The 26,723-nt window shown below is 36.5% G+C and overlaps 1 protein-coding gene across 2 annotated transcripts in view; it reads left to right on the forward strand.

The window, feature by feature from the left end:
* The window catches only part of GRM7 (glutamate metabotropic receptor 7), a 923,309-nt gene that overhangs the window by 181,080 nt on the left and 715,506 nt on the right, over positions 1–26,723 (forward strand). The window lies entirely within an intron of this gene.

The raw sequence follows: 26,723 nt of genomic DNA on the forward strand, positions 1-26,723 counted from the left end.
GGCTGGTCACCATGGAAAAAACAAGACAGGTGGAACTTTAAGCCCCTTCCGCTAGCTTTTAAGGAGCAGACAGAAGGGTTAGCTGATTACCAGTGGCCAATGACTTAACCAATCTTGCCTACATAATGAAGCTTCCATAAAAAACACAAAAGGACTGCATTCAGAGAGCTTTCAGACAGCTGAGCACATGGAGTTTCCTGAAGGGTGATATGCCTGGAAAGAACATGGAAACTGCTCTTCCCTACCTCCCATACCTTGCCCTATGCATCTCTTGATCTATATCCTTTGTAATATCTTTTATAATAAACCAGCAAATGAAACTATTTCCCTGACTTCTGTGAGCTGCTCCAGAACATTAATCCAATCCAAGGAGGGAGGTTGTGGGAGCTCTGATTTATAGTCAGTCAATCAGAAACACAGGTAAAAAGCACAGGAATTGAATTGGAGGAGGGGTGGGAGCAACAAGCTGTGTCCACTGCAGAATTAAAGGCTTGCTTGCTAGTGGGGAGAAATCCCCACACACTTCGTGGTGATCACAGGTCGCAGAAGTATACTTTGTTGATTGATGTTGAATGAGAGAAGAGAAAATAAGCTTTGGTTTTATTCCGACGTCATCAGACCAGACCATATAATAGTCTTAGCTTTATAAGAGACTGCCTGACCTTTGTTCCATAGCTCACTCATTCCGTTTGCTTGTTTTCCCCCATTCTTTCTTTTTCTCTGTGTTTTCTTGGATCGTTACTAGAATTATATCTTCAAATTCACCAATATTCTCTTCTGCAATGTCTAATACACTTTTAATTTTATCTGGAGTATTTTTTTTTTCTTTGGCATTTTAGTTTTGCTCTCTAAAAGTTATATTTTCATCTTTTAAACACTTTTTTGTATCTCTCTTTAACATATAATTTTGTTTCTAGCTTCTTGATCATATGAAATGCAGTTCTGACTGTTCTAATATCTATATTTCTCCTGGATTTATTTCAATTGATTTATTTTCCTCCCAAATATTGGTCATTTTTTATGTCTGATGATTTTTGATTGTTGAGCATTATGAGTTTTACCTTGTTGATTACTGAATATTTTTATATTTTTGCAAGTATTTTTGAGCTTTATTCTAGGATGTACTTAAGTTACTTAAAGACAGTTTCATCCTTTTTCATCTTTTACGATTTGACAGGTGAACTACGTCAGTGTTAAACAAAGAACTAAGTTTTGCTCCACTTCAGAGGAAAACAGTTTTGAGTACTGTCTCCAATGCTCCATACATTATGAGGTTTTCCACTTGGGCTATGGGGAACAGGAACTAGTTTCAGCTTTGTGAGACCTGCTATTGTTCTCTCAAATACTTGCAAGTGATTCTTTCTTGGCTTCAGGCAGTTACCCCACACTCATGAGCCGACCAGTGCTCAGCCATGTATTGAAATGGGGGGCATCCTAATAAAGATCTTCAGAGTTCTCTCTTGGACTTCCCTTTGTGTATGGCATTCTGCCCTGTGAACTCTAGCTGCCTTGGTCTTTGTGAACTTTCAGCTCTGTCTCCCCAATGCATGTAGTCTTCTGAGCTCCACCTGCGTTTCCTCTTTGTGCCACAGCTTAGACAGTCTTTCCATGTAGCAAATTGGGGGCAACCATAGGACTCGCCCCATTCATTCCTGACTTTTAGAGTTCACTGTCCTTCATTGCCTGATATCTAAAGTCTTGAAAATGTTCTCTCAGATACTTTTTCCAGCTTTTGATTGTTTCATTTGAAAGTGTAACTAGTATAATCTGGTGTTTGTTGCTCCACCTTGGCCAGAAGCAGAAATAGTGCATATTAAAATGTTAGAAGCAATGCTCTGCTGTGGAGCATCTCTCCTGACCTCTCTGAATCTTTTTGTCTTCAGACTGATCATCCCCCAGATAATGTGCCTGATGTTCTCTTGGCATGACCCCTATGCCTTTGTGCATCAATTTTTAAAAGATGAATGAATGCTTAACCACATCCCCTCTTCAGTAGTTCTGCAGTTGGTTTTCAGAATTCAAATATAAGCCTTTGCTTCCTAGCCACCACCCTGCTCCACCTCCCGGAGAAGTCTTACTATGTTGCCCAGGCAGGTCTCAAAATCCAGGGTTCAAGTGATCTTCCCGCCTCAGTCTCCTGAGTAGCTGGGAATACAGGCATGCACCACCACCCTGGATCAAGCTTTTGCATTTTATATGTTGATTAATTGTCATCTCATTTACTTTAGCTCATCGCTCAAAGCAGTCAATACATTTTGGAAAAATATGACATCATCTTATTTTAGAAATTACTTATAAGCAGCCACCAATTCATATCATCATCCAAGTCACTGATAAAAATATTGATCAGAGTAATACAGGGGACGTTCTTCTCAGTTTTTCTTCCAGACTGGCATGGATCCATGAATCAATATTTTGCAGAGAGTCATTGAACCAAATCATGCATCCACCTACTGTATGACCATTCAATTTGTATTTGTATGGAGAGATACCTTAACTCTGTACCAAAAGCTTTCATGATATTCAGAAATGCTTTGTGTTTTACATGCTTAAAAATATGGATTGAAGGAAAATGCTAATGGAATTGTTTCCTGGTGGTGGAATGAGAGGTGATCTTTATGTTTTATTATTGCTTATCATTGAGATTATTTTTATATCAGATTATATTTTTATAATATGAGAAAATGAGTTTAAATATTGTGTCTCAGTTTTCAGCACTTCCCAATCTACTTATTAGATGGTTCTTTCAGAATAATAGAAAAGAAAGCCGCAGTGACCTTATATTAGTTACTTCTTGCTAATTCCAAATGATCATATTTTCGATTTAAGAGACTTACAACTTAGTCCTTAGCCATTTCAGTATCTTTTCTATGGCTTTTTTTCTCCTATGGAAATTTTTGCCAATTTTTCATCTCTTCATTTAGTGTTCTTTCTTAAGTTGCACTGACTGAGGCTGGGCAATTTCAACAGTAAGTTCCAAATATTCTCAGAGTGGACTTCACCTAGTAAAGTTTACCCACACTCAACAGAGATCTTTATTTCTTCCCACTTAGTCCCTGAACTTTCTTTGGTGTTTATTTTATCCTGCTCAATTTGCAGGTCATTTTTAAAATCACTATTTTTTTGACAGAAACTTTACAGGTGAAATTAGTTAAAGCATTTCATTTCTATTCTGTTGATATGTACTGCTGAATGATTGGCACAGAGACCTGTTTCTATTTCTGTTTCTTGCTTTTACCATAGAAGATTCTGTGTTAATGTGAGGAAGGGTGGTGTGCTTTTGAACTGCAGCCTGACCTTGCTCATGACTATGAAATGTTACAAGGTTGCATTTCATAAGTTGACATGTTAGGGCTGTTAGTATCAGCTGTAATAAATTGTACAAAATATCCATGCTGTAACATGAAAGTGTATGTAGTCTAATCAGATGTTTGGCAGACAGCCTTCCATTGGAAGTTCCCTTTATGTTGTGGTATGGGCACTTAATAAGACCTGTTGCTGAATCCTCTGCGTTTGCCTGGGGCATAGACAAAGAATAGGTCAAATTGCAAGGTCTCACTTTTCATGGAAGAGCATCTAGTATTTCTTTCTTTAAGGATAGGAAGAGGAAAGAGGAAGCAATGACCCTGAAGTATTTTTAACTGTGGTAATAATGCTGTGCATTAAATACTCATTGTATTGTAAAAGTAAACCTTTGTACTCTTTGACTAATATCTCCCAATTTCCTTCTCCAAACCTCTGTTAAGCACCATTTTACTCTTGCCTTCTATGAGCTTTACTATTTTACATTTGGCATATAAGTGATACCACAAACTATTTGTCTTTCTGTGTCTAGTTTATTTCACTCAACATGATGTCTCTAGGTTTATCCATGTTGTCACAGATAGCAAGATCTCCATTTTTAAGGTTGAATAATATTCTGTTATTTGTGTATGTCACATATTCATTATTCATCTGTTAGTGGACATTTAGGTTGTTTCCATATTTTGGTTATTATGAATAATGCTACAATGCATACAGAATCATAGCTATTTCTTTGAATTTCAGATTTCATTTTCTTTTCTTTTTTTTTAAATTTGCATGAGGGCTTTTATTGTTTTTTTTGTTTGTTTGTTTTTTTATTATACTTTAAGTTCTAGGGTACATGACCATAACGTGCAGGTTTGTTACATATGTATACTTGTGCCATGTTGGTGTGCTGCACCCATCAACTCGTCAGCACCCATCAATTCATCATTTATATCAGGTATAACTCCCAATGCAATCCCTCCCCCCTCCCCCCTCCCCATGATAGGCCCTGGTGTGCGATGTTCCCCTTCCCGAGTCCAAGTGATCTCATTGTTCAGTTCCCACCTATGAGTGAGAACATGCGGTGTTTGGTTTTCTGTTCTTGTGATAGTTTGCTAAGAATGATGGTTTCCAGCTGCATCCATGTCCCTACAAAGGACGCAAACTCATCCTTTCTTATGGCTGCATGGTATTGCATGCTGTATATGTGCCACATTTTCTTAATCCAGTCTGTCACATGGACATTTGGGTTGATTCCAAGTCTTTGCTATTGTGAATAGTGCCGCAATAAACATACGTGTGCATGTGTCTTTATAGCAGCATGATTTATAATCCTTTGGGTATATACCCAATAGTGGGATGGCTGGGTCATATGGTACATGTAGTTCTAGATACTTGAGGAATTGCCATACTCTTTTCCATAATGGTTGAACTAGTTTACAATCCCACCAACAGTGTAAAAGTGTTCCTATTTCCCCACATCCTCTCCAGCACCTGTTGTTTCCTGACTTTTTAATGATTGCCATTCTAACTGGTGTGAGATGGTATCTCATTGTGGTTTTGATTTGCATTTCTCTGATGGCCAGTGATGATGAGCATTTTTTCATGTGTCTGTTGGCTGTATGAATGTCTTCTTTTGAGAAATGTCTGTTCATATCCTTTGCCCACTTTTTGATGGGGTTGTTTGTTTTTTTCTTGTATATTTGTTTGAGTTCTTTGTAGATTCTGGATATTAGCCCTTTGTCAGATGAGTAGATTGCAAAAATTTTCTCCCATTCTGTAGGTTGCCTGTTCACTCTGGTGGTAGTTACTTTGCTGTGCAGAAGCTCTTTAGTTTAATCATATCCCATTTGTCAATTTTTGCTTTTGCTGCCGTTGCTTTTGGTGTTTTAGACATGAAGTCCTTGCCCATGCCTATGTCCTGAATGGTACTACCTAGGTTTTCTTCTAGGGTTTTTATGGTATTAGGTCTAACATTTAAGTCTCTAATCCATCTTGAATTAATCTTCGTATAAGGAGTAAGGAAAGGATCCAGTTTCAGCTTTCTACTTATGGCTAGCCAATTTTCCCAGCACCATTTATTAAATAGGGAATCCTTTCCCCATTTCTTGTTTCTCTCAGGTTTGTCAAAGATCAGATGGCTGTAGATGTGTGGTATGATTTCTGAGGACTCTGTTCTGTTCCATTGGTCTATATCTCTGTTTTGGTACCAGTACCATGCTGTTTTGGTTACTGTAGGCTTGTAGTATAGTTTGAAGTCAGGTAGCGTGACGCCTCCAGCTTTGTCCTTTTGACTTAGGATTGTCTTGGCAATGCGGGCTCTTTTTTGGTTCCATATGAACTTTAAAGCCGTTTTTTCCAATTCTGTGAAGAAACTCATTGGTAGCTTGATGGGGATGGCATTGAATCTATAAATAACCTTGGGGAGTATGGCCATTTTCACGATATTGATTCTTCCTATCCATGAGCATGGTATGTTCTTCCATTTGTTTGTGTCCTCTTTTATTTCACTGAGGAGTGGTTTGTAGTTCTCCTTGAAGAGGTCCTTGACATCCCTTGTAAGTTGGATTCCTAGGTATTTTATTCTCTTTGAAGCAATTGTGAATGGAAGTTCATTCATGATTTGGCTCTCCGTTTGTCTGTTACTGTTGTATAAGAATGCTTGTGATTTTTACACATTGATTTTGTATCCTGAGACTTTGCTGAAGTTGCTTATCAGCTTAAGGAGATTTTGGGCTGAGACGATGGGGTTTTCTAAATATACAATCAAGTCATCTGCAAACAGGGACAATTTGACTTCTTCTTTTCCTAACTGGATACCCTTGATTTCTTTATCTTGCCTGATTGTCCTAGCCAGAACTTCCAACACTATTTTGAATAGGAGTGGTGAGAGAGGGCATCCCTGTCTTGTGCCAGTTTTCAAAGGGAATTTTTCCAGTTTTTGCCCATTCAGTATGATATTAGCTGTTGGTTTGTCATAAATAGCTCTAATTATTTTGAGGTACGTTCCAGCAATACCGAATTTATTGAGCGTTTTTAGCATGAAGGGCTGTTGAATTTTGTCAAAAGCCTTTTCTGCATCTATTGAGATAATCATGTGGTTCTTGTCTTTGGTTCTGTTTATATGCTGGATTACGTTTATTGATTTGCGAATGTTGAACCCGCCTTGCATCCCAGGAATGAAGCCCACTTGATCATGGTGGATAAGCTTTTTGATGTGCTGCTGAATCCGGTTTGCCAGTATTTTATTGAGGATTTTTGCATCGATGTTCATCAGGGATATTGGTCTAAAATTTTCTTTTTTTGTTGTGTCTCTGCCAGGCTTTGGTATCAGGATGATGTTGGCCTCATAAAATGAGTTAGGGAGGATTCCCTCTTTTTCTATTGATTGGAATAGTTTCAGAAGGAATGGCACCAGCTCCTCCTTGTACCTCTGGTAGAATTCAGCTGTGAATCCATCTGGTCCTGGACTTTTTTTGGTGGGTAGGCTATTAATTATTGCCTCAATTTCAGCACCTGCTATTGGTCTATTCAGGGATTCAACTTCTTCCTGGTTTAGTCTTGGAAGAGTGTAAGTGTCCAGGAAATTATCCATTTCTTCTAGATTTTCTAGTTGATTTGTGTAGAGGTGTTCATAGTATTCTCTGATGGTAGTTTGTATTTCTGTGGGGTCGGTGGTGATATCCCCTTTATTATTTTTTATTGCGTCTATTTGTTTTTTTTTTTTTTTTTTTTTTTTTTTTTTTTTATTATACTTTAAGTTCTAGGGTACATGTGCATAACGTGCAGGTTTGTTACATATGTATACTTATGCCATGTTGGTGTGCTGCACCCATCAACTCGTCAGCACCCATCAATTCATCATTTATATCATGTATAACTCCCCAATGCAATCCCTCCCTCCTCCCCCCTCCCCCCTCCCCATGATAGACCCCAGTGTGTGATGTTCCCCTTCCCGAGTCCAAGTGATCTCATTGTTCAGTTCCCACCTATGAGTGAGAACATGCGGTGTTTGGTTTTCTCTTCTTGTGATAGTTTGCTAAGAATGATGGTTTCCAGCTGCATCCATGTCCCTACAAAGGACGCAAACTCATCCTCTTTTATGGCTGCATAGTATTCCATGGTGTATATGTGCCACATTTTCTTAATCCAGTCTGTCACAGATGGACATTTGGGTTGATTCCAAGTCTTTGCTATTGTGAATAGTGCCGCAATAAACATACGTGTACATGTGTCTTTGTAGTAGACTAATTTATAATCCTTTGGGTATATACCCAGTAGTGGGATGGCTGGGTCATATGGTACATCTAGTTCTAGATCCTTGAGGAATTGCCATACTGTTTTCCATAATGGTTGAACTAGTTTACAATCCCACCAACAGTGTAAAAGTGTTCCTATTTCTCCACATCCTCTCCAACACCTGTTGTTTCCTGACTTCTTAATGATTGCCATTCTAACTGGTGTGAGATGGTATCTCATTGTGGTTTTGATTTGCATTTCTCTGATGGCCAGTGATGATGAGCATTTTTTCATGTGTCTGTTGGCTGTATGAATATCTTCTTTTGAGAAATGTCTGTTCATATCCTTTCCCCACTTTTTGATGGGGTTGTTTGTTTTTTTCTCGTATATTTGTTTGAGTTCTTTGTAGATTCTGGATATTAGCCCTTTGTCAGATGAGTAGGTTGCAAAAATTTTCTCCCATTCTGTAGGTTGCCTGTTCACTCTGATGGTAGTTTCTTTTGCTGTGCAAAAGCTCTTTAGTTTAATTAGATCCCATTTGTCAATTTTGGCTTTTGCTGCCGTTGCTTTTGGTGTTTTAGACATGAAGTCCTTGCCCATGCCTATGTCCTGAATGGTACTACCTAGATTTTCTTCTAGGGTTTTTATGGTATTAGGTCTAACATTTAAGTCTCTAATCCATCTTGAATTAATCTTCGTATAAGGGGTAAGGAAAGGATCCAGTTTCAGCTTTCTACTTATGGCTAGCCAATTTTCCCAGCACCATTTATTAAATAGGGAATCCTTTCCCCATTTCTTGTTTCTCTCAGGTTTGTCAAAGATCAGATGGCTGTAGATGTGTGGTATGATTTCTGAGGACTCTGTTCTGTTCCATTGGTCTATATCTCTGTTTTGGTACCAGTACCATGCTGTTTTGGTTACTGTAGCCTTGTAGTATAGTTTGAAGTCAGGTAGCGTGACGCCTCCAGCTTTGTCCTTTTGACTTAGGATTGTCTTGGCAATGCGGGCTCTTTTTTGGTTCCATATGAACTTTAAAGCAGTTTTTTCCAATTCTGTGAAGAAAGTCATTGGTAGCTTGATGGGGATGGCATTGAATCTATAAATAACCTTGGGGAGTATGGCCATTTTCACGATATTGATTCTTCCTATCCATGAGCATGGTATGTTCTTCCATTTGTTTGTGTCCTCTTTGATTTCACTGAGCAGTGGTTTGTAGTTCTCCTTGAAGAGGTCCTTTACATCCCTTGTAAGCTGGATTCCTAGGTATTTTATTCTCTTTGAAGCAATTGTGAATGGAAGTTCATTCCTGATTTGGCTCTCTGCTTGTCTGTTACTGGTGTATAAGAATGCTTGTGATTTTTGCACATTGATTTTGTATCCTGAGACTTTGCTGAAGTTGCTTATCAGCTTAAGGAGATTTTGGGCTGAGACGATGGGGTTTTCTAAATATACAATCATGTCATCTGCAAACAGGGACAATTTGACTTCTTCTTTTCCTAACTGGATACCCTTGATTTCTTTCTCTTGCCTGACTGCTCTAGCCAGAACTTCCAACACTATGTTGAATAGGAGTGGTGAGAGAGGGCATCCCTGTCTTGTGCCAGTTTTCAAAGGGAATTTTTCCAGTTTTTGCCCATTCAGTATGATATTAGCTGTGGGTTTGTCATAAATAGCTCTTATTATTTTGAGGTATGTTCCATCAATACCGAATTTATTGAGCGTTTTTAGCATGAAGGGCTGTTGAATTTTGTCAAAAGCCTTTTCTGCATCTATTGAGACAATCATGTGGTTCTTGTCTTTGGTTCTGTTTATATGCTGGATTACGTTTATTGATTTGCGAATGTTGAACCAGCCTTGCATCCCAGGGATGAAGCCCACTTGATCATGGTGGATAAGCTTTTTGATGTGCTGCTGAATCCGGTTTGCCAGTATTTTATTGAGGATTTTTGCATCAATGTTCATCAGGGATATTGGTCTAAAATTCTCTTTTTTTGTTGTGTCTCTGCCAGGCTTTGGTATCAGGATGATGTTGGCCTCATAAAATGAGTTAGGGAGGATTCCCTCTTTTTCTATTGATTGGAATAGTTTCAGAAGGAATGGTACCAGCTCCTCCTTGTACCTCTGGTAGAATTCAGCTGTGAATCCATCTGGTCCTGGACTTTTTTTGGTGGGTAGGCTATTAATTGTTGCCTCAATTTCAGAGCCTGCTATTGGTCTATTCAGGGATTCAACTTCTTCCTGGTTTAGCCTTGGGAGAGTGTAAGTGTCCAGGAAATTATCCATTTCTTCTAGATTTTCTAGTTGATTTGCGTAGAGGCGTTTATAGTATTCTCTGATGGTAGTTTGTATTTCTGTGGGGTCAGTGGTGATATCCCCTTTATTATTTTTTATTGCGTCTATTTGATTCCTCTCTCTTTTCTTCTTTATTAGTCTTGCTATTGGTCTGTCAATTTTGTTGATCTTCTCAAAAAACCAACTCCTGGATTCATTGATTTTTTTGGAGGGTTTTTGTGTCTCTATCTCCTTCAGTTCTGCTCTGATCTTAGATATTTCTTGCCTTCTGCTAGCTTTTGAATGTGTTTGCTCTTGCCTCTCTAGTTCTTTTAATTGTGATGTTAGAGTGTCAATTTTAGATCTTTCCAGCTTTCTCTTGTGGGCATTTAGTGCTACAAATTTCCCTCCACACACTGCTTTAAATGTGTCCCAGTGGTTCTGGTATGTTGTATCTTTGTTCTCATTGGTTTCAAAGAACATCTTTATTTCTGCCTTCATTTCGTTATGTACCCAGTAGTCATTCAGGAGCAGGTTGTTCAGTTTCCATGTAGTTGAGCGGTTTTGATTGAGTTTCTTAGTCCTGAGTTCTAGTTTGATTGCACTGTGGTTTGAGAGACAGTTTGTTATAATTTCTTTTCTTTTACATTTGCTGAGGAGTGCTTTACTTCCAATTATGTGGTCAATTTTGGAATAAGTGCGATGTGGTGCTGAGAAGAATGTATAATCTGTTGATTTGGGGTGGAGAGTTCTATAGATGTCTATTAGGTCTGCTTGGTGCAGAGATGAGTTCAATTCCTGGATATCCTTGTTAACTTTCTGTCTCGTTGATCTGTCTAATGTTGACAGTGGAGTGTTGAAGTCTCCCATTATTATTGTATGGGAGTCTAAGTCTCCTTGTAAGTCTCTAAGGATTTGCTTTATGAATCTGGGTGCTCCTGTATTGGGTGCATATATATTTAGGATAGTTAGCTCTTCCTCTGAATTGATCCCTTTACCGTTATGTAATGGCCTTCTTTGTCTCTTTTGATCTTTTATGGTTTAAAGTCTATTTTATCAGAGACTAGGATTGCACCCCCTGCTTTTTTTTGTTCTCCATTTGCTTGGTAGATCTTCCTCCATCCCTTTATTTTGAGCCTATGTATGTCTCTGCATGTGAGATGGGTCTCCTGAATACAGCAGACTGATGGGTCTTGACTCTTTATCCAGTTTGCCAGTCTGTGTCTTTTAATTGGAGCATTTAGTCCGTTGACATTTAAGGTTAATATTGTTATGTGTGAACTTGATCCTGCCATTATGTTATTAACTGGTTATTTTCCTCGATAGTTGATGCAGTTTCTTCCTAGCCTTGATGGTCTTTACATTTTGGCATGTTTTTGCAATGGCTGGTACCGGTCGTTCCTTTCCATGTTTAGTGCTTCCTTCAGGGTCTCTTGTAAGGCAGGCCTGGTGGTGACAAAATCTCTAAGCATTTGCTTATCTGTAAAGGATTTTATTTCTCCTTCACTTATGAAACTTAGTTTGGCTGGATATGAAATTCTGGGTTGAAAATTCTTTTCTTTAAGAATGTTGAATATTGGCCCCCACTCTCTTCTGGCTTGTAGAGTTTCTGCCGAGAGGTCTGCTGTTAGTCTGATGGGCTTCCCTTTGTGGGTAACCCGACCTTTCTCTCTGGCTGCCCTTAAGATTTTTTCCTTCGTTTCAACTTTGGTGAATCTGGCAATTATGTGTCTTGGAGTTGCTCTTTTCGAGGAGTATCTTTGTGGTGTTCTCTGTATTTCCCTAATTTGAATGTTGGCCTGCCCTACCAGGTTGGGGAAGTTCTCCTGGATCATATCCTGAAGAGTGTTTTCCAACTTGGTTCCATTTTCCCCCTCACTTTCAGGTACCCCAATCAGACGTAGATTTGGTCTTTTTACGTAATCCCATACTGCTTGCAGGCTTTGTTCATTTCTTTTTCTTCTTTTTTCTTTCGGTTTCTCTTCTCGCTTCATTTCATTCATTTGATCCTCAGTCGCTGATACTCTTTCTTCCATTTGATCGAATCGATTACTGAAGCTTGTGCATTTGTCACGTATTTCTCGTGTCATGGTTTTCATCTCTGTCATTTCGTTTATGACCTTCTCTGCATTAATTAGACTAGCTGTCAATTCTTCCACTCTTTTTTCAAGATTTTTAGTTTCTTTGCACTGGGTACGTAATTCCTCCTTTAGCTCTGAGAAGTTTGATGGACTGAAGCCTTCTTCTCTCATCTCGTCAAAGTCATTCTCTGACCAGCTTTGATCCGTTGCTGGCGATGGGCTGCGCTCCTTTGCAGGGGGAGATGCGCTCTTATTTTTTGTATTTCCAGCTTTCTGCCCTGCTTTTTCCCCATCTTTGTGGTTTTATCGGCCTCTGGTCTTTGATGATGGTGATGTACTGATGGGGTTTTGGTATAGGTGTCCTTCCTGTTTGATAGTTTTCCTTCTGACAGTCAGGACCCTCACCTGTAGGTCTGTTGGAGATTGCTTGAGGTCCACTCCAGACCCTGTTTGCCAGGGTATCAGCAGCAGAGTTTGCAGAATATAGAATATTGCTGAACAGTGAGTGTACCTGACTGATTCTTCCTTTGGAAGCTTCCTCTCAGGGGTGTACTCCACCCTGTGAGGTGTGGGGTGTCAGACTGCGCCTAGTGGGGGATGTCTCCCAGTTAGGCTACTCAGGGGTCAGGGACCCACTTGAGCAGGCAGTCTGTCCCTTCTCAGATCTCAACCTCCGTGTTGGGAGATCCACTGCTCTCTTCAAAGCTGTCAGACAGAGTCGTTTGTGTCTGCAGCGGTTTCTGCTACTTTTGTTGTTGTTGTTGTTAACTGTGCACTGTCCCCAGAGGTGTAGTCTACAGAGACAGGCAGGTTTCCTTGAGCTGCTGTGAGCTCCACCCAGTTCGATCTTCCCAGCGGCTTTGTTTACCTACTTAAGCCTCAGCAATGGCGGGCGCCCCTCCCCCAGTCTCGCTGCTGCCTTGCGGTTAGATTGCAGACTGCTGTGTTAGCAATCAGGGAGGCTCCATGGACGTGGGACCCTCCCGGCCAGGTGTGGGATATATTCTCCTGGTGTGCCCATTTGCTTAAAGCACAGTATTGGGGTGGGAGTTACCCGATTTTCCCGGTGTTGTGTGTCTCAGTTCCCCTGGCTAGGAAAAGGTATTCCCTTCCCCCTTCCGCTTCCCAGGTGAGGTGATGCCTCGCCCTGCTTCAGTTCTCACTGGTCAGGCTGCAGCAACTGACTAGCACTGATTGTGCGGCACTCCCTAATGAGATGACCCCAGTACCTCAGTTGAAAATGCAGAAATCACCGGTCTTCTGTGTCGCTCACGCTGGGAGTTAGAGACTGGAGCTCTTTCTATTCGGCCATCTTGCTCCGCCCCGGGCTCAGATTTCATTTTCTATAGATGTATACCCAGAAGTGGATTTGCTGGATCACATGATAGTTCTGTATGTCATTTTTTTGGAGAAACTTTGCTATTTTCTACCATAACTTTACCAATTTGCATTTTTTATCAACAGTGTGCAAGGGTTCCCTTTTCTTCATATCTTTGCCAGCACTTAACCTTCTGTTGATAATAGTCATTCTAATAGGTATGAGGTAATATCTCATTGACTTGGATTGACTTTCCCTGATAAGTGATGATGTTGAATGCCTTTTCATATTCTGTTGTCCATTGTTATGCTTTTTTGGGAAATGTTCTTTCAGGTTCTGTGTCCATTCAGTAATCAGATTATCTGTGTGTTTTTGTTTGTTTGCTGTTGAGTCAAATGAGTATTTTATATACTTCTAAACAGGGCTCTCAGGTATGTGTAAAGTAACAAGTGTGAGTAGTTGGCAAGGTTAGAGTCTGCTGAGCTTGAGCTAGACTTATGCCAAAGTCTTACATATTATGATGTTTATGGCTTCTAAACAAAATTACCAGCATTTCTTCAACATGGGAAACCACACAAAGTTGTTAGCACTTGGCTTGCAATTGAATGTTAATATAGTGGGACAATGAACTCATCATTTTCAGAACTTCCTTTTGTTTCTTATCTTTTTGAGAATTTGGCAACAGCCAGTTGTGTTGTATTTTCTGGTTTGTAGTTTTGTTACTTCCAGGCTATTTACAGGAGGCATCCCCATTCAAGAGGCATTAGACAGTTCATGTGGATAACTAGCTGTCATCTCTGAGAGGTTTACTCTGAGAGTTAAGTGAGTGAGTGGTACTAGAAGCAGTGAGGTAACTGAAGAGAAGGAGAATGGATGCAATTTTGAGGGTCCAGAGGGTCTTTTCTGATGGATAACACTTTAGTTTCTGGAAAAGAGAATCTCACATGAAAGCCTTGGCATCAGTCCTTCCCAACAAGTATTGCATTTTTGCCATGAACTATGTTCTAAATAAATTCTGGGGAGTCAAAGCTGAAGATCAGTAGAGTAGTTCTTATAAAGAAAGAAGGCAGAGCTGTACATGAATAAAGAATAAATGAAGGATAAGAAAATAAACACTGAAAACAGGAAGGGGGTTATTTGTTAAATACATGTGAGCCATTTAGCCAGGTCCAGGGATGGAATTGGGAGGTTTCTTATCCAAAATCTATAGTCATAGTTGCAATGGTATATGCCAATGGTCAGAAGAATTTAGTCTGTGAGTCAAATCTGGCTCATGATCTGTTTTTTCTTTTTTAAATAAAGTTTGTTGGAAAATAATTTATTGTTGTATTGTCTATGTCTGCTTTTGCTCTGTAGTGACAGAATTGAGCTGTTGTAATGCAGACTGTATGGCCTGAAAGCTGAAAATATTTTGCAAGCTTACAATCTGGCTTTTCTACAGAAAAAGTTTGTCAACACTTGCTATACACAGTAAACATATTACTAGACTAGAATTGTTACCCAAATGCAGTGTGAATGGTTAGAGCTACCATGCCACTAGGAAATATGTGTTTGCTTTCAAAATTGAGCTTAATGGTTTAATGGAGTCATATAGTCCAGCTGCCATCTCTCTCACCAGTGGGAACCAAGAGAAAGAGAGGTGAAGTGACTTGCCCCAGGCCACGCAGCAAATTAATGACAAAGTCAAAATAAAATTCCAGGACTCTGTAGTTCCAGCCAGTCCTATTTTCAGAAGTCGATTTAAAAAGGTTTATGTTATAAATGGATAAGTGGTCCCTGTTGTCTAGTATTTGACATGAATTCTTTACGCTCCAGGAAGCTGCTGCACTGTGGAATGTTCAAATGTCCTGGATTCTACGCAGAGTTAAATCCCTACTAGTAACATAAAGACCTCAATAGAACATTCACTCATTGTTTAATGCAGATCCTAGCAGAGATTTTTGGGTCAGCATTATCCTAAAGCTTGAGTAATCTTTCAAAGAGTTTTGTTATTGATTCCAAGAATGGTTTTGCTCTCAAAAATCTCTTTATTTTGAAAATTACTGTGAGACCTCAACTTCACAATTCTACTAATGTCATTAGATGCCTGGTGCTTTATTATAATTCTGTTTAGCTACACTTTTGTAATGTTAGGTATTGACAATGTGAAGATTTTGATGTCAAATAACTTCCTCTGACATGCATATAATTAATAATTCTTAGTCTCAGTTCAACATTGCAATGAAATGAAACAGGTCAAATTTGCACATTGAATTTTTAGAACATTACAGTTCTCTAAAAGTTTGATTTCCTATATTTTTAATTATTTCTGACATACATTGGAAAGCATAGGAGATAAGCAAAGTAACAGATTATATTCAAAATTTTCTTTGTCCTTATCCAAGCATAACGGAGTGATGGCCTTTTAATAAGTTGGAGTACCTAGCTCAGAGTTGGGTTACCATCTGACACTGGAGAATTAAATATTTAGATTTTTTATTTTTTCTTGTTTGCTGCAATTTTGTCTGTAATACAATGTACACAAGCAATACTTTGTCATTAAAATTAGTGTCTGAAGTGTTCATATTAAATAATAGTAAATTAAAATGTATGCTAAATTGATGTTTGTATTTTTGTTTTGCTGACCAAAGAAAGTGTAAGTTGTCATGTTTAAAGAAAAAAAAAAAAAAAGCATTACTGGGGCCTATTAGCTTAATTCAAAGTAATAGATTTATAGCTTTAGAGAGACAAGCTTTACTTCCCCTTTTTTTCCCATAATTTATTTTTAATTGATAAGAATTATTTATATTGTGCAAAATGAATGTTTTGATATGTTATATACGGACATGTATATGCATTGTGGAATGGTTAAATGAGGCTAACAACATACGCACTACCTGACATACTTACTGTTTATGGTATGAAGGCTTAAAATCTATCTTGGCAGTTTTCAAGATTATAATACCTTAACTATAGTCACCATGCCGTACAATAGATCTCTTGAACTTATTCTTCCTACCTGAAATTTCATATGTTTTTGATGAACACTTCCTCAGCCCCTGGTTACCACCATTCTATTCTATGCTTCAATCAATTCTGCTTCTATTTTCTTGTGTTTATGCCATCTCTTTCCTTTAAGAATTTGTTCCTTGGTTAAAAATAAAGCATTTCTAGAAGTTACATAAGTGAATTGTCATAGTGTTATTTATCATTCAGAGATTAAATGAATTATATTCAATCAATATTAAAATGTTGAAACAAAACATCTCACTCATGTCCATTCTTTCCTCTCACTTTAGTTCATTAAGCAAATGTTTATGAGTGTTCACTATATTCCTGTGCTCACCTTGAAATAAATGTAGAGCCAAACCACATACTGTAATTGGGCTCATGTAGCACATTGTACTAGTCTATTATGCTGCTGCTAAATACCCAAGACTAAGTAATTTATGAAGGAAAGAATTTAATGGACTCACAGTTCTGCATGATTGGGGAGGCCTCACAATCATGGCAGAAGTCAAATGAGGAGCAAAGTCACATCTTACATGGCAGGCAAGAGACATTGTGCAGGGAAACTCCCATTTATAAAACCATCAGATCTTGTAAGATTTATTCACTACCACGAGAGCAGTATGGTGGAGACTGCCCCTATGAATCAATTATTTCCACCTGGCCCTACCCTTGACATGTGGAGATTATTAGAATTCAAGGTGAGATTTGGGTAGGGAGACAAATCCAAACCATATCACATGCAGTATATGTAATGAGGGAGGCAGCTATTAATAAAATAATTCCACAAAAATAAAAGTAGAATTGTATCCTGAGAAAAGTGTTCATGAGGAAGGAATCATGGTTCTATGATTCTATGAAAAATTATGCAAAAGAAGCCCAACATAGACATAGGATTCAGGGTAAATTTATGTTTTCAGAGTGTATTTGAGCTGAGACCTAACAGATTAACAGTAAAGAGTTAATTAGGGATGGATGGGGGAGAAGATGGAGAGTACCCAAACAAAGTAAACTGCCAGTACAAAGATCCTGTCATGGAGGGGTGGAGAGCAAGGCTTATTCAAGGAACTGGAACCTAGTTTATTATCAGAGGAAGTTGACAGACAAAGCAAAAACCATACCATATTAAAGAGTTTTGTTTCTACTCCAGGAGCAATAGACAGCCATTGTAAAGTTCTAATCAGGAAAGTGTCGTGGCTATATTTGAGAACAGAAAATACCACTCCTGTTGCTGGGGCAGTAATGAATGGAGGGGTAAGAATGGAAGGATACAAGGCTATGAGGAGGTCTGTGGAAAGTCACGTATTCAATGGAATATGTACAAATTACATGTTCCACATATTCATAACTTTGAGATTTCCCATTGATCTCATGAACTTTTGTAAAATAGAAGACTTGTTTTAATGGAGGGGGAATAAAATAACTAACATAAAAGTCTGTTCTGAAGCAAAAGCTTTACAGACATCAAACTGTTCAGTGTTGACTTCATGAACACCCTATAAGAATCTCATTTTTGCATGTGAAGAAATCAGGCTTTGCAAAGCTTGAGTGACTCTCCAAGTTATACAGCTTCCTAGCATGGAAAGAAAATTTAAATCTGTGACAGTTTCACTTCTAAACCATGTTATATCAACTGTAGTCACCCTAGACTTGGGGTTACTTCTCTTGATGGAAACAATTTAATGATGTAATTTGATAAAGTAGATTGCATATTTAATAAAATCTAAAGTGCTGAAAAATCCATGCATTTACTTTCAAAGGTCACAATCCTCAGTTAAACCATAATTACACAAATGCTACAAAAGCAGGGAAGTGGGAGCCACAAAAGTTTACTCCAATTGACAATACAGATAATTTTACAGGAATGTTTCTGCATTGAATACTGTTGTTTGATGTAGTCATCAGTCAGGATTTGGAAATGCACATATTGAGAAGTACTTGCAATGTCTTGATGTAGTAGTTAGGTTCATCTTATAAATTATTCCTACTTTCCCCACAGTGTTTTATTCAAAACCAATTAGATGCCAGTTGAATGAAATTTGCAGTTGTCTTGAAATCAGAAGTCTACTTGTTTTATACTTGGTTAAATATGCTTACATTGTGTAAGCTCCACAGGACTGTGGGTAACAGTATTAGAACTTTAGTTTGCTCATGATTTTTAATTTATATTTTAAAATAGGTATTATAATATATTTAATACATTAAACACACACATACACGTTTTCTTTAGAGTTTGGAGATCGCTGCTTGAATTAAACGTAAAAATCTGAGAGATATTTGCAATTGAGGAAACCAGGATTTACAATATAAGCTGTGCAGAATCAAATGCTTCATCTTGTAGAGAAAGGTCTCTTAGGAATGGCGCTTTAATTTTACAAAAATGCTTGAACTCTTTTCTCGTTTGATCCTCACCACAACCTGTGAGAATAATTGGTTGGTTGAAAATAATTGTTGGCCTGAGGTGGTGGGTGTCTAATGAATAGAAGAATAACAATTCCTGCTCAACTAGGCAGGACAGCAGAGTTCCTAACTGTAAGAAAAAAAAAAATTGTGAAACTGAATCCAAATGACAATCTATGAGAACCATCACTTCTGTCTTTCTGTTTCTTAGGTAGCTTTTCTCCAGTCTAAAGAGAATCCAGTTGTGGAACATATGTTATCAACTGAATCTTTAACTGCCTTTTCTTTTTAACTCAAATTACTGATGAAGGAATCCTTAGGAAAGTTGACTTGATTATATGAAGTGTCCAAAGGAATTGGGTAACCAGGATGTTTTCTTCTTTTCTCCCACCTCCCCATGTTTGTAATTTAAAAGGTTGGTTTTAGGGTTTTAGAGATCTAAATGAAGTCAGCAACTTAAAATGCCTTTTAAAGTGCAAAATATTTCTTGTATTATGCAGTAGTTCCTATTAATTTTAGACAGAACAATATTTTTAAAAGATTTCCACATAGATAAAGAAAATGGGAAGAGAAACTGACCTGGTAGATCAACCTATAATCTCTACATCAATGGGTGACTTTAATAGTTTAAAAACTAAATAAAGCTAATCTAATTAATCTTAGCTGTAAAATATATTTACATTAATTAATTTTTGATTGTGCCAGAAGATAAGATGATGCCTGTCTTCACAGAACTGGGGAGTCATAACGTAATAAAATAACAAATTATGTTAGGAAGAAGTAATCTCATTGGTTCAGAAATTCTCATTTTGCTTATACTTTGTTCCAGGAGTTTAATTGTAAAGCTTTCAAATGACAGAGAAGTAACACTTGATGTTTGGACTGAAAATGTATTTATGAATCGGTGATTATTTGTCTTTGAGCTTGATCATTTTCATTTTTAAAGATGCCATGCTGGTAAAAACTATTTTTCCCTTCTCCCCTGTCCTCTGCTTCACAGTAGTATCAGAAAAAGTTCCATGTAATAGTTTGTTGATTGAACTCCTTGAGAACTGCCCAAATGTAAGCATTTCAGAACAATTAACTTTTAGGCATTGATTTTTTTTTCCTCTGTTTTTGTTAGTTTAATTGAGGTATAATTTATATATAAAATTTATCAATTTAAGTGTGCAATCCTCTTGTTTTAAAAATCTAATTTACCACTCAACAAAATCAAGATACAGAACTCTTACGTTATACCCCAATTTTATTTGTGTTGTACCTCTTTGAATTTAATCCTCCCACCTCCATATATACACACAGACCTTCGTGACCACTAGTTAACTTTCTATTGCTATAGTTTTGCCTTCTCAATAAAGGGATTAAAAGAGTATGTAATCTTTGTGTCTGGCTTCTTTTATTCAGTTTATTGCTCTTGATATGTATGCATGTTATTGCAGGTATCGGTAGTTTTTTTTTTATTGTTGAGTAGTATGTTTTTGTTTGGATACATCACAGTTTGTCTGTTGCCTAGATTATGGGCATTTGGGTTCTTCCCCACTGAGGGTTATTAAGAATAAAACGGTTATAAACACTTACGAACAAGGCTTTCAGTGGACATAGGCCTTAAATTTCTCTTGGGTAACTGCTAGTAGTGTGTTACTGGGTTTTATGGTAAATGTGTATTTAACTTCATAAGAAACTGCTGAATTCTTTTCCAAAGTGACTATATTATTTTATATATTTCAACCAGTGTATTTTAGCATTCCAATTGGTCAGGATTCTCAAAGACACTTAATCTTTTGTTTTTCTTGTTTTTTTTTTTTTTTTTTTTTTTTTATAATTCTAGTTGGAGTGTATTGCTATTTCATTGTCATTTTAATTTGCATTTTTCTTAGGCTTAATGTTAAAAATATTTTCAGGCATTTACATTTATGTATTTTTTTGGTAAAATGTCTATTCAAATCCTTTTGTTTTACTTTAGTTATCTTACTATTGAATTATAAGAGCTCTTCATATTAATATATTCTCCGTATAAATCATTTATTGGTTAAATATTTTACAGAATATTTTCTGCCAGGGTGTAGCTGTTATTTTCAGTTTTTCAATGCTGTACAAAAAGCATTTTAAAAAATGCTGAAGTCTAATTTATCCCTGTTTGTCTTTTGTTCTTTTTTGTCCTATTTAGGAAATCATTATCTAGCTTAATGTTCTCCTTTTCTCTAGAAATTTTATAGTTTTAAATCTTACATCAATGTCTATAATTCAGTTTAAGTCAATTTTTATGTATGTTGTACAGTGAGGGCTGAAGTTAATTTTTTTCTATATTAATAACAAGTTGTTTCAGCATCATTTGTTACAAATGTTATCCTTGTTTTGGTTTATTGCCTTCTTTTAAAATGAATTGAACTCGTATAAAGGCTTTATTTCTGTATCGTCTTGTTCCTTTGATCTATATGTCTGTTTCTACATGAATATCATGTTGTCTTGATTACTACATCTTTAAAATAAGTTTTGAAGTAAGCTAATGTAAGTTCTTCAATTTTATTTTTCTTTTTCAAAATTGTTATGGCTGTTATAGGCTCTTCACTTTCCCATATACATTTTAGAATGAGTTTTTCAATTTCTATAGAATTCTTTCTCAAATTTTGATTGGGATTACAATGAATGTGTAAATCATTTTATGCAAACTCTTATTGTGACAATATTGAGCATGGTGTATTGGATTTATGTAATTTTATCTATATTTTATAACTTATTCTATAGTTCTTTCATATATTTCAAGCTACAGCTATCTTATATTTTGCTATTATAAATATTTTCATTTTAATTTTCAATTTTTTAATTACTAGCATATGTAAGTTCATTTGATTTTTCTATATGATCTTATATCATTTGCTGTAATAAACTTACAGTTTTTTTCTAGGCTTCATAAGATTTTCAAAATAGACCATCTTCAAATAAAGCCATTTTAATCTTATCTTTTATGATATATATGATTTATGATATGTATATATCATAAAAGACAAAACTCATATCTTTTATGATATATACTATTATGATATATGATATATATATATTTATGATATATATGTTATATATCATAAAAGATAAAATTAAAATGGCTATATAGGTATCTTTAATTTTTTTGTTTACTTGTCCGAGTGCACTGGGATACAATGTTAAGTACAACGTTAAACTGAAATAATGAGAGTAGTCATCCTTGCCTTGGTCCCTATCTAAGTGGGAGAGATTTCAGTCTTTCACCATTAACTATTATTATTTCTTACAAGTCCTTTATTAGGTTGAAGAAATTAACTTCTGTTCCTTCTATTTTTAGTCATAATTGAATATTAAATTTTTGTCAAAAACTTTTCTGCATATATGGAATTAATCAAGTATTTTTCTTACTGGTTTTCTCTCATCTCTCTCTCTCTCTGTCTCTCTCTTTCTCTCTCTCTCTCTCCCTGCCATTGTTCTTAACAGTAAAGCTACTGTTTTCTGTCCTCAAAATTAGGGTCACCTTGGGTTCCCTGAAACTCAAATTCTGACTCTTCATTTCAACAAGATCACCAGGCTCTGCTTAGTTTTCTCTTACTTGTGGTATGCCCTAGAATCTCTCCAGGCAGTGGCAATGAGCTGGGGAAATGGCAAGGCTCATCTAATTTGTTTTCGTAGAATATATATATGTTTCAGTTTTCCTGTTGCTTAAGGTGAGTGTGTAAATCTTATCATAACCCCAAAGTACAAGTTCAGTTATTGGTTTTTTTGTCAGTCTTTTTTTGTGTGTCCTTTTCCTATTTATTTGTTTTTGCTTAGATAAAATGCAAATGTATTGCCTTTGGGTGATGTCTTAATTTACTTTCTAGGGTTCTAGTTAATGTACCGAACAATCTATTGGGATTTTCTTCCTTCATTTTCTTCTTCTTCTCTCTCTCTCTTTTATTATGTATTTTAAAGTAGGACAGGGCTGCTGCTTGAAATCAGCTGTTTTTCAAGACTGTTAATACCAATAACTACTCTTAAGTTTCCAAACAAGCTGGGTGAGGAAAAGTTGCTACAGCATCCTTCTTCAAATCAGTTCTTTTTCAAATCATTTCTTTCATAGGTGGAAGACCATTTTGTGGGACTCAGGCTAACAATTTTCTCTCTTATGAAAATCAAGAATTTAAACATTTTGCATATATATAAAATATGTATATTTAAGACAGCCTGTCACCCAGGCTGGAGTGTAGTGGCATGCTCTTGGCTCACTGCAACCTCTGCCTCCCAGGATCAAGCATTTCTTGTGCCTCAGCCTCTCAAGAAGCTGGGATTACAGGCATGCACCACCACACCCAGCAAATTTTTGTATTTCTGGTAGAGACAGGATTTTGCCATGTTGACCAGGCTGATCTCAAACTCCTGGCCTCAAACAATCTGCCTACCTTGTCCTCCCAAAGTGCTGAGATTACAGCATGAACCACTGCACTCAGCCTAAAGATAAATATTTTAAATATATACTGAATATATACACACTCATGGCCCTCTCAGTATTGATCAGGAGAAATATTAGGCTTTTCCTATGTCAGGTTTGAATCAACCTAGTTGTGCTAACTACACAGGGTTGGTAGCGGATACAGGGACATGGGAGGTTTCCCTATGACTCAGTAGCCAATTAAATGCTTACAAATTCAGTTTATTGTGAGGCCTTCACACATCAACAATCATGCAAATATATTCAATAACACAGGCAGTAATAAGATAGAGGGAGAAAAAAACACAGCAAGTAGTTTAGGAGACCAACACACTGACTGAAAAACCAGCAGGTCTGATTTTCCATTGGAAGTCCAGCCAGGGTGGAGGTCCCTTCTCTTCTCCCGAAGCAGGGCTTCTGGCAGCAACAGTTTCTGGAAAAGAGGCCTCAGAGTTCTCAGTGGCAGAGCTTCTACAGTCGTTGTGGCCATGGTCAGTTTCTTTGCAGTTTTTAATGGCTGAGAGTGTCCATAGCCATTATCCTCAGCTGCCTTTTAGCTTCACTTTCCCATTAGGTTTCAGAGTGCCTAGCCACAGCCGGTGTTGGCTTATCACCTCAGTCCACCATATATACGCTTCTCACTCTGAGGTTAACAATTTCACTGTAAGCTGAGTTACCTATCATAAGTGACTCCATTATGAGACATTTAGGACCACAGAACATTATATATCATCTTTGTTAAAGTTCCACTTTGTGGAATAAGTATATGCAGTTGTGCAAGTGAGAAGCAGCTCAGAGGTGAATCAGGTGTTGTAGCTACTGTGGAAGATAACTACTCATTTCTCTGAGATCTGTTTACCATCGTGATCATTATGAGGTCTCCAAAAAAAAAAACTGTGTATGTACCATATTACCTATATTCACTATACCATCCAAATTTGGTTAAACTCTTGTACCCATTTTCAAATAGTGGAATAACAGAAAAATCTTAAGTATTTCCTTTTTAATAGTAGTATAATATTTTGTCACATTATTAACATGAATTTTGATTGTAATATTAATATAACTTAGTGCTTGATTTTGCTGTAGTCCTCATAGATGTCCTCATTAATTTTAAAGATTTTAAAAATCTCATTTTCTTTTTCTTATTTGCTTTAATTTTCTGAATCATTCTGCAGTACAACTGAACATACTAATTTGGACTTTGTAGGGGAAGTCTGTATACGTATGTGGTGTGAATTCATGCAAATATTGAAAGAAATTAAATTAGGTTCATTTCAAGAGCATTTGGTATGAAAAGCTAGGCTAACAAAGCAAGTGTTATCTGTGATAGATTCCTAGGAAACTTGTTGAAATTAGTAGATTGCAAAGGTTTCAATTAACATATGGGTTGTTTCTATGCAAATAAAGGTTTCCAGAGTGCTTAAGGGAATGTTTGAGAAGTTCATTTAATTACAATAGTTATGAGTATTACCTCTGAAATCTGTTTACCCCTGTATTTATACATATCTTTTGTTTTATAGATCATCCTTTTTTTCAACTAACCTATTCTAAATTAGTAGATACAAAGTAATGCAATGGTGACCTCTAGATTGTAAAAATGTGAGACGTTTAAATTTTCATCTTCATATGTTATTTCACTTTTTTATACATCTAGTAATATTTTCCTAAACAAATAATTTTCATGTGAATCTCAGATAAAAATACCCAACAGCTGCCTTTTCAACAAATCAATGTTTTTTCTTCAAAATTGAATTGTGGCAAATCATTGCATTTAAAAAATAAAAAAAATCCATACTTCTAGAAAATGAAAGATCTAGAGTATATCTACTTTAGAATATCTTAATGTTTGAGTTAGATGAGCTAAGCTCTGAAATATTTTCCAAATCTTATTTTCCAGCTGGAGAAATGGAGGCTCAATGTTTTAGGATGGTCGACGTAGTTTAATGCTTTACTATCTTGGGACTTGGCACTCTTCATATATCAGGATGATCTCTCCATGTAGTGCACACTCTATCTCTATTGTTTATTTGCAAATTACAAATCTACTTAGGCAAATGATCTAGTTAGGCAAATGAAGCATATATAGCAAGAAGATGGATTCATCAAGTATCTAGACAGGTCATATTTTGTGTAATATGTAGCTTTCAGTTCTTAGGCATTCAGTTAGTCTTTGGTCAATTTTCTTTCTCTGACCCAATAAAATTCCCTGGAGCTACATTTGACAATCTCTAACTTATACATGTATAAACACATGCAGAATTTTATCTTTTATAAATTCAGATGCCTTTTTATTGAAATCCAGAAACAGACTTTTGGCCTATGTGAGATTGATCATATTACATTTTCTTTTTCTAGGCTATCTATAGTTCTAGGAAACTAGCTCCATAAAGTTCTATAAAATAACCAAATAATTAGCTAGAATTCCCTCTCTAAGTCAACCAAATATGAAGTCTCAAACAAATATTTTTATTTTACATATTTATGCTCTGTGTATTCAAAATTGAAAGTATTTAACACAAATATTGTTCTAAAGTTTTTTTTTTTTTTTTTTTTTTTTTTTTTTTTTTTTTTACCACGTTAATTGGTTAATATGGAATATCACGTTGATTATGTTTAGGTTTGGAAGAGTTAGCTCGATTTTTTTCTACAGAGAGGAACAAATTACTTATGCTTCTAGATGTTGATGTCAATTTTTGATTGTTGGTAATATTGTCATTCATCTGGTTAGAGTTTATGTTCATGAATATATTAATGGTGTTTATTTTATATAATAAGTAATTGTGTTTTATTTATGTATGTTAGAAATGCTTGTTCCTTAGTGCCATAAAAAATAGCACTTGAACATAAATTTAATTTCCTCAGCAAGGCCATTTTTACTTTCTGCAGAAAGGGTACACTTGCCAGCCATTTTGCCACGAGAGTACACCGAACAAAGGAGACAGGGTCATTTATAACCTGGCGTGTCACCTTACTGCTGTGTCAGATTTCCATTGACTGGAATGGGACTTCACATTCTGTCCTTGTCCTGACTAGCAACTTAGAACTTTCTTCTTTTTTTTTTTTTTTTTTTTTTTTAATTATACTTTAAGTTCTAGGGTACATGTGTACAACGTGCAGGTTTGTTACATATGTATACATGTGCCATGTTGGTGTTCTGCACCCATTAACTCATCATTTACGTTAGGTATATCTCCTAATGCTATCCCTTCCCCATCCTCCCACCCCATGACAGGCCCCGGTGTGCGATGTTCCCCTTCCTGTGTCCAAGTGTTCTTTGAATACATTTTGCTTCTAAGAGAAGTTACTATTTATTCCTAATTAGATGGGGAGGAAAGTCTTTGAAGAGGAACTTCTACTTTACTTTATACATATATACACATATATGTAGTAGTGTTTCATCAATATACTTTTTCAGTAGGACAAAGTAAACCTACACAGGACTGAGAAACTGATTTACTTTTTGAAAGTTCCAAAGCAAAAATTACCTTTTTCTATCTATGAACCACATCTAAAGAGCCAATATTTACTACTTGTTTATACACTGTCTCTCCTTGTCCTTTTCCCCTACCATTGTTTAAGTCACAGATTTTTATAACTAGAAAGGTCTTTATAAAAGTTTCTATTCAATACTTCATTGTATGTAAAAACAAAAAGGTATCTGAACACATTAAAAGATTCTCTCATGTTTGTTCTATTGATC

The sequence above is a fragment of the Rhinopithecus roxellana genome, chromosome 1 (genome assembly GCF_007565055.1).
Source record: "Rhinopithecus roxellana isolate Shanxi Qingling chromosome 1, ASM756505v1, whole genome shotgun sequence".
In the NCBI taxonomy this organism is placed as follows: domain Eukaryota; kingdom Metazoa; phylum Chordata; class Mammalia; order Primates; family Cercopithecidae; genus Rhinopithecus; species Rhinopithecus roxellana.